General features: G+C 39.9%; 1 pseudogene; it reads left to right on the top strand.

Moving 5' to 3' along the window:
- The first annotated feature begins 910 nt into the window (after positions 1–910).
- Positions 911–2,664, top strand: LOC117694555 (pescadillo homolog pseudogene; annotated as a pseudogene).
- Positions 2,665–16,222: the final 13,558 nt, after the last annotated feature.

The raw sequence follows: 16,222 nt of genomic DNA, 5'->3' as shown, positions 1-16,222 counted from the left end.
AACTCACAGACCATATGCAGCCCAAGAAAAGGAAAGACCAAAGTGTGGGTGCTTCAGTCCTTCTTAGAAGCAGTAACAAAATACTCACAGGAACAAAATGACACAATTTGTGGGGCAGAAACTGGAAGAGGGACCTTCCAGGGACCGCCCCACCTGGAGATCCTTCCCAATGCAATCGCCATATTCAGACCCTCTTTTGGATGTCCAGAAGCGCATGCTGACAAGAGCCTGATATACGTCTCTTGAGATCCTGACATATACAGAGGTGGATGCTCACAGCTAAATATTAAACTGATCACAGGGTCCCCAGTGGAGGAGTTAGAGAGAAGACTGAATGAGTTGAAGGAGCTTATGGCCCCATGGGGAGAACAACTATACCAAACAACCAGAGCTCCCAGGGTCTAAACAGCTAGCCTGGGAACACACATGGAGGGACCCATGTTTCCAGCTGTATATGTAGAGAAGGATGGACTTGTTAGGCATCAGTGGGAGAGGAGGTCTTTGGTCCCTTGAAGGCTGGATTCCCCAGTTAGGGGAGATTCAAGGGAGGGGAGGTGGGATTCAGTAGATGGGTGGGGGCATATCCTCTTTGAAATAGGAGGAGAGAGAGAGGATGGGTTAAGGGAATTCTGGGGGGAATGTGGAAAGGGGATAACATTTGAAATGTAGATAAAGTAAAGAAGAAGAAGAAGGAGGAGGAGGAGGAGGAGGAGGAGGAGGAGAAGAAGAAGAAGAAGAAGAAGAAGAAGAAGAAGAAGAAGAAGAAGAAGAAGAAGAAGAAGAAGAAGAAGAAGAAGAAGAAGAAGAAGAAGAAGAAGAAGAAAGAAGAAGAAAAGAAATTCTGGGCACGTGCGGGAGGAAGTAGCTGTGCCGCTCCGCGTTGCCTAAAAGAGTTCATCAACGTGGAGCTATGGGAGGTCTGGAGAAGAGGTATGAACGAGGCTCTGCCACCAATTATATCACACGAAACAAGCCCGGAAGAAGCTACAGCTGAGCCTGCCTGATTTCAGGCGGCTGTGCATCCTGAAAGGTATTTATCCTCATGAACCCAAGCATAAGAAGAAAGTTAACAAGGGTTCCACAGCAGCTCGAACATTTTACTTTATCAAAGATATTAAATTTCTCCTCCATGAACCCATTGTCAACAAATTCCGAGAGTACAAGGTGTTTGTTCGGAAGCTCCGCAAAGCCTATGGGAAGAGCGAATGGAATTCTGTAGAGCGCCTGAAGGACAATAAACCCAGCTACAAACTTGACCACATTGTCAAGGAGCGGTACCCCACATTTATCGATGCTTTGCGGGACCTCGATGATGCCCTATCAATGTGCTTCCTCTTCTCCACCTTCCCCTGGACGGGCAAGTGCCATGTGCAGACCATTCAGCTGTGCCGCCGGCTCACTGTGGAGTTTCTACACTATGTCATCGCTGCCCGAGCCCTACGCAAGGTCTTCCTGTCCATTAAAGGCATTTACTATCAGGCTGAGGTGCTGGGTCAGCCCATTGTATGGATTGCACCCTATGCTTTCTCCCATGATCATCCAACAGATGTGGACTACAGGGTCATGGCCACCTTCACTGAGTTCTATACCACACTCCTGGGCTTCGTCAACTTCCGCCTCTACCAGTCACTCAACCTTCACTACCCGCCCAAGCTTGAAGGTCAAGCCCAAGCAGAGACAAAGGTCAGCGAGGACACATATGCATTGGACTCTGAGAGCTCTATGGAGAAACTGGCTGCTCTCAGTGCCAGCCTGGCTCGAGTGGTGGTGCCAGCTATAGAGGAGGCTGAGGCCGATGAGTTTCCTACTGATGGGGAGGTGACAGCACAGGAGGAAGGTCGAAGGAAAGAGCTAGAGGCACAGGAAAAGCACAAGAAACTCTTTGAAGGCCTGAAGTTCTTCCTAAACCGGGAGGTGCCCCGAGAAGCATTGGCCTTCATTATCAGGAGTTTTGGTGGGGATGTATCCTGGGACAAGTCTTTGTGCATCGGAGCCACTTATGACGTCACAGACTCTTGCATCACCCACCAGATTGTTGACCAGCCAGGGCAGCAGTCCCCCATCATTAGCAGGTACTATATACAGCCCCAGTGGGTGTTTGACTATGTGAATGCCCGGCTCCTCCTCCCTGTGGCAGAGTACTTCCCTGGGGTACAGTTGCCCCCACATCTTTCGCCCTTTGTATCTGAGAAGGAAGGAGATTACATTCCTCCTGAGAAGCTGAAGCTCTTGGCTCTGCAGCGGGGAGAAGATCCAGGAAACTTGGAAGAGGAAGAGGAGAGCGAGGATGATGAAGACGATGACAACGAAGGTGACGGTGATGTTGCAGCAGAAAATGAGTATGAAGATGCGGAAGCTGAATTGGAGGAGGAGGAGGCGCACCTGTCGGCCTTGGAGCAGCAAAGGCTGGAAGGAAAGAAACCCCAGGTTATGGCCGGCACTGTGAAGCTCGAAGACAAGCAGCGGCTGGCCCAGGAAGAAGAAAGTGAGGCCAAACGCCTGGCCATCATGATAATGAAAAAGCGAGAGAAGTACCTTTACCAAAAGATCATGTTCGGCAAGCGGCGCAAAATCCGAGAGGCCAACAAGCTAGCAGAGAAGAGGAAAGCCCATGATGATGCCGTGAGGTCTGAGAAAAAGGCCAAGCGGACAAGGCCTGTGTGAACTTGTCGTCCCTCACCGATATTTGGACTTGGCAGAAGCAAGCTAGTGAAGCACACATTCACACCAGCCAGCACTCTCATACTTTTGGTGGTGTGTGGCCAGCCCCGCCCCCCCCCCTCCCCCCGTATGGTTCATGCAGTGTCTGGGCAAAGAGGCCTCTACCCAATGCAGTTCTTAACCCAGGAGTCCATTCGATATCCTCGTTTTCCTTGGCTTTCCACAGCCTCCTAATAGCTGTGCCCATTCTGTGCTCGGAATGCCATCATGGGGTAAGGGTGGTGAGCTTTTGTGATTAAATGGTTGGATCTTTGCAAAAAATAAAAAAAGAAATTCTGGAGGGAATGTGGAAAGGGGATAACATTTGAAATGCAGATAAAGTATATAATAATAATAATAATAATAATAATAATAATAATAATAATAATAACAAAAAAGAAAAACAAACAAAAATCAGATAATGGAACTGGCTAAGGCAGTTGAACATTTGAGACTTTTTGGCAGCAATTTAATATTACCCAAAATACTGGGATTCCTTATAAATGTCAAGGACAAGAGACTGTTGAAGGGGCCTATGAAGGTTTCAAATGATATCTTTATAAAATTAAAAAAGTGAAAGCATATCCCCTTATACCACAAATTTATTTAAACTATCTACTTTTTAATTTTTATTTTAAATTCTTTGAAAAAAAATTGGATGCCAAGGAACTTTCTGCTGAGTGTCTATGGTACTCTACAACTAGACATACTTATGCATAGGTGAAAGGGAAGGATCCACTAACTAGTATAATGCATGATGCTGGTCAGGTATTAAATATTGGGAAGTGGGCATGTTTGTGTATTTTTCTGCAGGATGCTGAAGGAGAATGGTGGCTGCCAGAGTGACCAGTGAGACTTGCTGATGCCAGGACAAAAAATGATGCTCACCTGGGAGCTTGCTGAGTGCCCCGATGATGGTGACTGGGAAGCTGTATTGGACATATGCTCCTGAACCACCTTTTCTTACCTATACCCTTGATGGGACAAGCTGCATTGCCTCAAGTTTTCAGACCTTATGGAACATAGAATCAAAAGGAGAAGTTATAATGCTTGTTGTATTGTTCTTAAATGTGACCAGTTATTCAGACTCAATCAGGGACTTGTCTAGAAATCAATAAAATATTGGAAATAGCAGTCTTCATTTGGAAGGCTGGTTCTGGACATTTTTCAGAGACATACATGGAAGCTCACTGCAGTTCTCTATGATGTTGTGTTAGCAAGAGATAAAGTTGGAGCTGGATCTGGATTTCAAACAGGTGTTAGCACATGTGTTAAGACTCTTTTTTTGTTGTCAAGTTAAAATTATTCTTGTTTCTTCTACAGCATTTAATATAAATTGCATTGATTGTACACCTTCTAATTATTTTAGTGTTTTCAAATCAGGCATGTCAGTTACAGAGGTCTATCAAGAAGCTTTTCTTTTAGTGCCCTGAGTATTACAGAACCGTGGTATTCCAAAAATAGCTTGCAAGTACTGGAAGAAATGTGTCAGGCTTTAAGCAGAAGCAAGAGGGCAGTGGGCTTGATTATTGTTGTTATAACAGCTTTAATTACATTAATTGCTAACACTACTGCTTCTGCAATTGCTTTGACACAAGAAGTTAGGACAGCTACTTTTGTTAATCATTTAGCAAAAAAATGTTACTAATGTGTTGAATATACAAGAGGATTTAGATAGGCATTGGGAAGAAGGGATTGATGCTCTTTATCCTATTAAAATTATTAGAAGAAGGCTCAGAATTTAAGGGTAAAAATCCATCTTGACTGTCATACCAAATACCACTGGATTCATGTTAGTTCTAAAAATTTATAGTGGTAGTCAATAAATTAGGAAAATGTTTAAAGAAACTTGCAGGGAATTTGGCATAATTCTAACACAGCTCTTGATGTTTTAACTTTACATAGTGAGAGTATGAATTTAAAGAATGTTGGTCTGCTTACCATTGATGCGGCAGATACTGCTGATAAAATTACCCATGGCCTGAGGTCAGTATTTGTATTTTGGTCAAGCTTCAAGAATGGCATATATAGCTTGTTCATGCTAGCCCTTTTTATCCTGTGAATACTTTTATTCCTGCCCATCATTTTAAAGCTTGTCTTTAGCAACATTCACATGTTGGCAGCCAAAGAAATGACTTGAAACTGAAAATGGGCTTCCAGACAGAGTCATTAAATTAACAGGCTGACAAGCTAAGGACAGGTAAGATTCTCTACAGAGTCTTACCAACCGAAGACAGAAATACATTGCTTATGATAATGCATATTCCATGATAGGTAAAGAAATCATTCTTGTCAGGACTACCTAAAACAGGCTCAGTATTGTATATAAAATAAAAAGGGGGATGTGGAGAGCTTTTGGGGCTGGTTGGCAGGAATCTGACATTGGCCAAGGACAAGGAAATGGACTTCAAGTAGAAATCTGACATTAGGCTAAAACAAAGAAGTAATTTCAGGCAGCAATCTAAATCTTAGGCCAGAACAAAAAAGTAATTTCTGTTAAGAATCTAAATATTAGGCTAGCTCAAAGAAGTAATTTCGGGCAGGAATCTAAATTTTAGGCTAGAACAAGGAAGTAGGCTTCAGATATATAAATGACTTTGGGCTATTACAGGGAATTCAGCTCAGATATTTTGGTCATCCTGATAAACCCTTAGAAATGGTGATTATGGGAGTGTTCATGAAATTTTGTTTATTGCCTTGCTTGTTCTTTGATTATTTGTGTTTATTTTCATGCTTGTTCCCTGATTATTTGCATCCATTATATTGCTAGTTCCTCAACCTAGAACTGACCTTAATACTTGCATATAAGTAAAATGTCATAAAAGCAAAAAGGAGGAGGGAGAATGTATTAGGGTATTTCTAGGGAGGAAAAATGGGGAAAGGGGGTGGCATCTGAAATGTAAATAAATAAAATATCCAATAGAAATAAAATACAATAAAATAATGGGATCTGGAAAAAAAAGAAGATAAAGTATAGGAACTAACTAGATCACTCACTAAAGATCAGTGAAAAATTACACACACACACACACACACACACACACACACAAACACACATGTATATAGCCCTAAATGTTGGATTATAGGCATATAAAGAGAAGGACAATATAACAATATCATTATTTCAGTAAAATCAGAGAAGAAAATTTCTCAAATTCTTCTAGCTATAAAGACCTACAGAATATCAAATAGACAGGACTAGAAATGAAACTACTGATTCAGTATATAGTTAAGACCTTAAAAGTACAGACCAAATACGAGGCATTAAAAGTGGCGGGGCCAATTTACTTACAAAAGCAGGTCCATCCAACCAACATCTGATTATTATACAGAAAAATAAAAGCCAGAAGGACCTAGGAAACTCATTTTGTGTTCTGAAAGATTACTACAATTGTCAACCTAGGCTACTATAGCTGCAAAAGTATTCAATAAAATTAAAGAAGAAATCCTTTAGGCCCACTTCGCCACCTGGGACAGATCAGCCTCAAGATACCTGCCCAAAGGCTACAAGCCTGACTGCCTTCCAGGAGTTCTAAAGCAACCAAAGACATGAGTGAGAATTTTCCCCAAATACCCACACTAGCTGTGATACCCCACATAACCCAGCTGACATGGGACCTATTTCCCCCTCAGTTTCACCTTCCTTCTAGCCTACTTCCCCACCCAGGCAAGATTATAGGCCCAATATCCACTCAAATGATACAGCTTGAAAGCCTCCCAGGAGGTCCACAGTATACAAGGGCACAGGAAGTCCACAGTAACCAGGGACATAGTAGGTCTGCTCTAACCAGAGACACAGGAGGCCCATCTTAATCAGAGACCACATTGCTTGCCTACAAGGAGACCAGCTCTAACTCACATTACATAACTTTATTTGCCTCCAAGGAGGCAGGTTCCAGTAGAGACACATAGGCCAATTAACACATGAGAGAACCAGATGCCCAGAGGGAAGTGTAAGACCATACCCAATAGAGCCTAAAGCAATTTGGCACCATTGGAACCCAGTTCTCCCACAACAGCAAGCCCTGGATGCCTTAACATACCTGAAAAGCAAAATAAACCTAAAATTTCATCTCATGAAGATGATAAAGGCATTTAAGGGGGCTATAAAGAACTTCCATAAAGAAACACAGGAAAACACAAGCAAACAGCTGGAAGTCTTAAAGAAACAAATAAATCCCTTAAAGAAATACAGGAAAATACAATCAAGCAGGTAAAGGAATTGAACAAAATTGCTCCAAGAACTAAAAATGGAAATAGAAACAATAAAGAAAACACAAAGGGAGGCAACCCTGGAGATGGAAAATTTATGAAAGAGATTAAGAGCTACAGATGCAAGCATCACCAACAGATTATAAGAGACAGAAATGAGAATATTAGGTATAAATGATACCATAGAAGACATTGACACATTAGTCAAAGAAAGTAAAAAGTGTAAGAAGCTCCTAACCCAAAATATCCAGGGAATTTAGGACACAGTTAAAGATCAAACCTGAAAATAATAGGACTAGAAAAGGGTGAAGAATCACAGTTCAATGGACCAGAAAATATTGTCAACAAAATCATAGAAGAAAACTTCCCTAACCTAAAGTAAGAGATTGCCATAAAATGCACAAGAAGCCTGAAGTACACCAAATAAATTGGTCCAGAAAAGAAAGTCCTCTTGTCACATAATAATCAAAACACTAAAAGCACAAAAAAGAAAGAATATTAAAAGTTGTAAGGGAAAAAGGCCAAGTAACATATAAAGGCATACCTATCATAAGTACACCAGACTTCATGACAGAGACTCAAAAAACCAGAAGATCTTGGACAGATGTCATGCAGACCCTAAGAGAACATAAATGCCAGCCCAAGCTACTATACCCAACAAAACTCTCAATCATTACCGATGGAGAAACTAAAATATTCTATGACAAAACCAAACTTAAACAGTATCTTTCTACTAATCCAGCCCTACAGAGGATACTGGAATAAAATTTCCAATACAAGGAGGATAACTACACCCATGAAAACATAAGAAAATAAACATTTCACAACAAACCCAAAAGAAGGGAATCATAGACACATAATAACACCTCCAGCAACAAACATAACAGGAAGTAACAGTCATCTGCCTTTATATCTCTCAATATCAACAGACTCAATTCCCTAATAAAAGGACATAGACTAACAGATTGAATATGTAAACAGGGTTCAACATATTGTTGTATACAAGAAACACACCCTACCATACCACAAGGACACATGCTTCAGCATGTTCATAGCAGTCGTATTTGTAATAGCCAGAAGCTAGGAACAACCCAGATATCCCTGAACCAAAGAATGGATACAGAAAATGTAGTTAATTTCCACAATGGGATATTATTTAGCTACTAAAAATGAGGACATCATAAATTTAGCAGTCAAATGGTTGAAACTAGAAAATATCATTCTGAGTGAAGTAATTCAGACCAAAAAGGACATGCATGGTATGTACTCACTTGTAAGTGGATATTATCCAAAATGTATAGAATACTTATGGTACAACCTAAGGACTGTAAAAAGTGTAACAAGCAGAAAGGCCCAAGTGAGGAGGATTCAATTCCACTTGCAAGGTGGAAGCAAATTTTCTTGGGAGGGAGGGACCTGGGTGGAAGACAGAAAGGAGAAGGAAAAAGGGGAATAGGATCAGATGGGGGGGGGGCAGGAGAGAAGCCTAAAGGGACAAGAGAATGAATGGGAATATGAAGCCTTGGTGGGTAGGAGGTGGGGGAACCCTCTAGAAAGTACCAGAGACCTAGGAGGTGAGACACTCTCAGAACTCATTGGAAATGACTTTAACCAAAGTGCCCAACAATTGCTAGAGGGATATGAAAGAGTCCACCTCCAGTAGATAGATGGAGCCTCCAGTATATGGACAGGGTTACTAACCCACAGTCAAAATTTCTGGCCCAGAATTGTTTCTGTCTAAAAGTACTGCAGGGACAAAAGTAGAGAAGAGACTTAAGGAAAGGTGATCCAATGACCAGCCCATCTTGGGATCCATCTCATGGGGTTATGGTAGAAGACATCAAGGCCTGACACTATTACTGCTGCTATGATATGCTTACAGATGGGAGCCTGGCATGGCTGTCCTCTAAAAGTCCCTATCAGCAACTGAGACAGAAGCAGATACTTACACCCAACCATTGGACTGAAGTCAGGGACCCCTAAGGTTGAATTGGGGGAAGGGTTGAAGAACTGAAAGAAAGAGTGACGTAATAAGAAGACTAGCAGACTCAACTAATCCTGACCCCAGGGAGCTCCCAGACACTAAGTCACCAATCTGGAGCATACACAGGCCAGTCTGAGATCTCTGGCACAAATATAGTAGAGGTCTGCCTTGTCTGGCCTCAGTGGGAGAAGATGTGCTTAATCTTTGAGAGACTTGAGGCCCCATGGAAGGGTGAGGTCTGGTGTGTGTCGGGAAGCACCCTCTTGGAGGCAATGCGGAGGAAGAAAAGAATGAGGAACTGTTGGAGGGTGGCAGATGAGGGTTAATGACTGGAATATAAATAAATAAAATAACTTAAAAATTTAAAGGAGAAATAAAATACCTCACTAATAGAAACAGAGTAAGGAATTTATGACTAATAAGTAATCAAGATTTTATCAGAGCACTCCAGCTCACAAACACAGTCAGTGAAGTAGCTACACTGGTGACCTTCCGATATGCCACCAGCAAACATACCAAGAAAGAAATACCAGGAAAACAATTGCATTCACAATAGCTTCAAAAAATACAATAAAATAAAAATATATAGTGGAATAAATCTAGCAAAGAAATGTAAAGGATTGGGCAATAAGAACTGTAAGACTGAAATTTCAACATAAGAATTTGGAAGACCTCCTATGCATGTTGATTGATATGATTTATATTCTAAAAAATGGCAATTCTATCAAAAACAGTTTACAGATTGAATGGAATCTATATCAAAATTTCAAAGTAATCCTTCAAAGAAAGTATAAAATAATCTCAAAATTCATGTGGAGAAACAAATGCTCCCAAATAGACAAAACAAAGCTGGACAATAAAAATACTGCTTGGGCAGTCAAACATTGGACAGAGCTTAGGGAGTCTTATGGAAGAATTGGGAGAAGGAGTGAGGGCCCCGAAGAGAATATGAACTCGACAAGAAGACGAACAGAGTCAACTAAACTTGATCCTCCGGGCTCTCAGAGACTGAACCACCAACCAAAAAGCAAACATGGGCTAGACCCAGTCCCCTTCCCCCACATATGTAGTAGGTATGCAACTTGGTCTTCATGTGGGTCCTTCAACCACTGGAGCTAGGGCTGTTCCTAAAGCTGTTGTGTGTCTATGCATCCCTTTGTCCTAACTGAACTGCCTTGTCTGATCTTAGTGAGAAAGGATGCTTCTAGCCCTGCAGAGATTTGTTGTTCTAGGATGGGGAGCTCCACTTTTTCAGAGAAGAAGGGAAGAGGGGAGTGGGGGAGGGACTTTTAAGGGTTAAAGTACAATATAGAGCTGCAGTAACAAAAGCAATATGGTCCCATCTTAAAATCAGATCCATAGATCAAGGGAATAAACTTGAAGATTTGAATGTAGGCTCCTACAACCAGCTGATTTTTTTGACAAAAATGGCAACAATGCAAATTGGATAAAAGAAAGTATCTTTAACAAATGGTTCCAGTCAAACTGTATAGCCTCATCTTGAAGAATAAAACTAGATCCTTATCTATGATCATGTGCAAAATCCAACACTAAATGGATCAAAGACCTCAACATAAGACCACATGCATTAATATGATAGAGAAGATAGTAGGAAATAAACTTCAACCTGTAGGTACAGTAATGGACTTTATGAATATACCCTAAGGAGTGATGGTATTTAAAACAACAATTGAAATATAGGACCTCATAAAACTAAAATGTGTTTATATTGCAAAGGAAAACATTGTTTTTGTAAAATGACAATCTATAGAGTGGGAGAAGAATCTCTGTCAGCTATTCATCTAACAGAAATTTAATGTTTAGAATATGCAAGAGCTCAAAAACTAATCAACTGGTTGGGAAAGATAGCTGTGGTTGAACACACTTAATGTTCTTGTGGGAGACTTAGATTCAATTCCTGGCAACCCAATGGCAGCTCACAAATTTCTTCCAGTTCCAGTGGATTTAATGTTCTTTTCTGATATTCAGACCTCACAAGTTTCTGCATATTCATGATACACACATATTGTCCTTTCCCCTCTCTTTCTTACACACACAGACACACACACACAAACACACAAATAAGTAAATACTTTTAACCATGTAAGAAGAAAAATATGCAATTAAAACTTAGGACATAAAGCTAAATAGAAGGTACTCAAAAGAGGAAATACGAATGTATCAGAGATATCTTTTAAGGGTTCAGCATCCAATTAGACCAGGAAAGTGTGAGGCTAACTGCAGATATTCACCTATCCCTCCTCCCATCCAAATCCAATCCAATCCAATAGTCTTATCCTTAGCTCTTCAGCAGCCCATCTGTTGCTCTGCTCCCCATGGATATCTCATGTGTCTTCCTCTTCCAACTTCCTGTACCAACTCAGTGTTTTACACTTGCCCTTAACTCTAGCACACCCTCCCTGGGAACTCAGAAGAATTTTCTACCAAGCAACATGTAGATACCAAGCCCTGCCAAGAATCTGAGATGTCAATAGAAACCAAGAAACATAACATCCATATAAACAAAAATAAAACCAGATATCAGTAACTAGAATTACAATCTTCCCAAACCAGATGTCTAGGCATCAGTGTGAAAACCTGTGACAGCTTGATTTTCAGGGGAATGCCAGGGCAGGTAGGCAGGAGTGGGTGGGTGGGTAGGGGAACACTTCATAGAAGCAGGGGGAAGGGGGAATGGTAGAGGGGGCCTCGGGGGGCAGGACAAGAAATAACATTTGAAACATAAATGAAGAAAATACCCAATTTAAAAAACCCACAATAATAGCCAGGAGTATATCCCTACTAGAGCCCAGAAACCCTACCAGAGTAGGCTCTGAGTGTTGCAACATTGCTGAAGAAGGAAAAGACTGTAAAATAGCCATTATAAATATGATAGGTGTTCTTAAAGAGAAAATTAACAACAACAAAAACAACAATGACAACAACAACAACAGTAGCAACAAAATGAATATTAAAAGGTGCAAGGGCAAAAAGCCAAGTCATATATAAAGGTAGACCTATTAAAATTATACCTGACGCCCCCTCGCCTGGATCCCAATGACTGGAGCAGACACCCAGCTGATCTGCTCCCCTGTGGAAACTGCATCCAGAGGCATCCTAGAGAGGAGGGCTGCAGAAACCAAGTCCGGAGACATCCTAGAGAGGCCACTGACCTCAGAGCAGGAGACACCACATACCGAGGCAACCTAGAGGAGCCACTGCACACAGAGCAGCAAATACCTAGCTGGTCTTCTACCGTGGAGACACCATATCCTGAGATATCCTAGAGGAGCCACTGTACCCAGAACAGTTGGAGCTCAGGATCACAGAGACATCTGGATGCAGAGGAGTTCTGGCACAACCAAGATAACTGGAAAGGCAGGCTCCAGTCAGAACCAGTGAGTGCAGGTAGCACTAGAGCTAACCAAATAGTGAGAGGCAAGCGTAAGAATGTAAACAACAGAAACCAAAGTTACTTGGCATTACCAGAACCAAGTTTTCCCATCATAGCAAGTCCTGAAAGACCACATCACACTGGAAAAGGAGGATTCAGAGTTAAAATCACTTCTCATGATGATGATAGAGGACTTTAAAAAGAACATAAACAACACTCTCAAGGAATTTGATGAGAACACAGGTAAAAAGGTAGAAGCACTTAAAGAAATGCAAGAAAACACAACCAAACAGGTGAAGGAATTACACAAATCCATCCAGGATCTGAAAATGGAAGTAGAAACAATAAAGAAATCTCAAAGGATGATTACCCTGGAGATAGAATACCTAGGAAAAAGGTCAGGAGTCATAAACACAAGTATCACCAACAGAATACAAGAGATAGAAGAGAGAATCTCATGCGCAGAAGATACCATGGAAAACATAGACACAACAGTCAAAGAAAATGAGAAATGCAAAAAGCTCCTAACACAAAACATCCAGAAAATCCAGGACATAATGAGAAGACCAAACCTAAGGATAATAGGTATAGATGAGGGTGAAGAATCCCAACTTAAAGGGCCAGTAAATATCTTCAACAAAATTATAGAGGAAAACTTCCCTAACCTAAAGGAAAAAATGTCCTTAAATATACAAGAAGCCTACAGAACCCCAAATAGACTAGACCAAAAAAGAAATACCTCACATCAAATAATAATCAAAACATCAAATATACAAAACAAAGAAAAAATACTAAAAGCAGTAAGGGGAAAAGGTAAAGTAACATATAAAGGCAGACCTATAAGAATTACACCAGACTTCTAACCAGAGACTATAAAAGCCAGAAGATCCTGGACTGATATTATACAGACCCTAAGAGATCACAAATGCCAGCCCAGACTACTATACCCAGCAAAACTCTCAATCACTATTGATGGAGAAACCAAGACATTCCATGACAAAACCAAATTTACACAATATCTTCCCACAAATCCAGCACTTCAAAGGATGATGGATGGAAAACTCCAACACAAGGAGGGAAACTACAACCAAGGAAAAGCAAGAAAGTAGTCTTCCAACAACCCCAAAAGAAGATAGTTACACAAACATAATTCCATCTCTAATAATAACAGGAAGCAACAATCATTTTTCTTAATATCTCTTAATATCAATGGATTCAATTCTCCAATAAAAAGATGTAGACTATCAGACTGGATACATAAACAGGACCCAGAATTTTGCTGCATACAGGAAACACACCTCTGTTAAAAATACAGACACTATCTCAGAGTAAAAGGATGGAAAACAATCTTCCAAGCAAATGGTCCCAAGAAACAAGCTGGAGTAGCCATTCTAATATCAAATAAAATTTATTTTCAACCAGAAGTAATCAAAAAAGATAAGGAAGGACACTACATACTCATCAAAGGAAAAATGTGCCAAGAAGAACTCTCAGTTCTGAACATCTATGCCCCAAATGCAAGGGCACCCACATACATAAAAGAAACTTTACTAAAGCTCAAAGCATACATTGCACCCCACACAATAATAGTGGGGGATTTCAACACCACACTCTCAGCAATGGACAGATCATGGAAACAAAAACTAAACTGAGACACAATGAAACTAACAGAAGTTATGAACCAAATGGATTTAACTGATATCTATAAAACATTTCATCCTAAAACAAAAGAATATACCTTTTCCTCAGCACCTCATGGTACCTTCTCCAAAATAGACCATATAATTGGTCACAAAACAGGCCTCAACAGGTACAAAAAGATTGAAATAATCCCTTGTACCCTATCAGACTACCATGGACTAAGGCTGGTCTTTAATAACAACAAAAACAACAGAAAGCCCACATACCCATGGAAACTGAACAACGCTCTACTCAATGAAGGCTTGGTCAAAGAAGAAGTAAAGAAAGAAATTAAAGACTTTTTAGAATTTAATAAAAAAGAGGACACATCATACCAAAACTTGTGGGACTCCATGAAAGCAGTACTAATAGGAAAACTCATAGCTCTATGCACTTACAAAAAAAAAAAAAAAAAAAAAAAAAAAAAAAAAAAAACTGGAGAGAGCATACACTAACAACTTGACAGCACACCTGAAAGCCTTAGAACAAAAAGAGGCAAATATACCCAAGAGGAGTAGATGGCAGGAAATAATCAAACTCAGAGCTGAAATCAACCAAGTAGAAAGAGATGCAAATCAAAACTACTCTTAGATTTCATTTACACCTGTCAGAAAGGCTAAGATTAATAAAAACAAATTACAGCTAATTTAGGCAACAGTGTGGAGTATGAGAAATATTCATCCATCAATTTCTTGTAAGATAGTACATTTGTATATTCACTATGGAAATCAATGTTCATCAAAAAATTGGAAACTGATCTACTTCAAGATCCATCCGTATACCCAAAGGACTCTTTATTTTATTACAGAGACACTTGCTCAAACATGTTCATTGCTTTCCTATTGATAATACCTAGAAATTGGAAAACATCTTATATGTTCATCAATACATGAATTGATAAAACTAAGTATAGTATATTTGTCCAATGGAATATTACTCAAGCATTAAAAATGGAATCTTGAAATGCACAAGTAAATAGATGGAACTAGAAAAGTTCTTCTTAGTGAGGTAATTCAGACTCAGAAAAACAAATATATATTATATATATAATATATATATATATAAAATTATGTCTATATAATTATATATTATATATATATAATTTGATTACATATGGATGCTATTACATATGGATGCTATTACATATGGTTGCTATTACATATGGATACATATGGATCTCTTCAATCAGTAACAAGCACAGTATAATCTTTATAACCACAAGATTAGGTAAAGATTAAGGGACTAGGGAAGAGGGATGGATCTCCTTAGCAACCAGAAGAAATATATAATCATGAATGGATGGAGGGGCTAGAATGGGAGAATCAAACAGGGAAGGAGAGGAAAAGGGAGATCAAGGGAAAATATGAGGAGGGACAACTGAATTTAAGAGGTACTTGAGGGGTCAAATAGAAACATAATATAGTAGAATCTTCTTGTAATAGATGCATATATCAAGGCAATTTAAATAAAATTTCCAAATAATGGTGGAGACAGGGCAGCAATTGTACATCTCTTATCTAAAGAGCCTTCCAGTACTGGGAATGGTTCATAGCTAATTGACTTCTTGGCCAAAGGAATCCTTTGGAATGGTTAAAAACCCAGGATATTGCCATGACGACTGGTAGCCCTCTGCAAACAAAGAGTAAAGCTTCATTGCTGAAGACAGTATGTACACAACTCTCTGAACACTATGAAGTCAAACTGGTGACTATCCAGATCCTTCACCCCTACTGACTGCGAGTTCCTATGTTCATGGTGTTCATGGTACTGAAAGGTAGTCTACATGACACCAAAGGAGAAAGGTAATCACTAATCCAAACAAAACCATTTTGACCTAAAATGGTGATGTGCCTACCAGTTATGCTGCTACAATATTGGCACAAAAGGTGTGAGAGTAACCAACCAATACTTGATTTGAATTAAAGCCCACTCCATTAGATAGAACCAGTAGCCAATGCTTCTTAACTGGCCATAAACCTAAACTATATAAGCCAGGGACCTGATAGAAAACTAAATACTACTGTTCTACTAAAGGAACTTAACAATAAAATGACTCTTAATGAAACTCTGCCATAATTTTATTTCAGTGCCTTGCTTAGCCATAACCAGAGAAGCTTCTTGCCACAGATGAGACCAAATACAGAGATCCACCACCAGACATTATTCAGAGAGTGAGAGAACTTGGAACACTCAGCCATAAAAAGGAAATCTCTAAGCCATCCCCCTAGGGATCAGGGAACTTTGCATAAGAG

This window comes from Arvicanthis niloticus, chromosome X (assembly GCF_011762505.2).
Source record: "Arvicanthis niloticus isolate mArvNil1 chromosome X, mArvNil1.pat.X, whole genome shotgun sequence".
Taxonomy (NCBI): domain Eukaryota; kingdom Metazoa; phylum Chordata; class Mammalia; order Rodentia; family Muridae; genus Arvicanthis; species Arvicanthis niloticus.
Note: the sequence above shows the minus strand (reverse complement) of the source record. Positions and strands in the feature narration are given on the sequence as shown.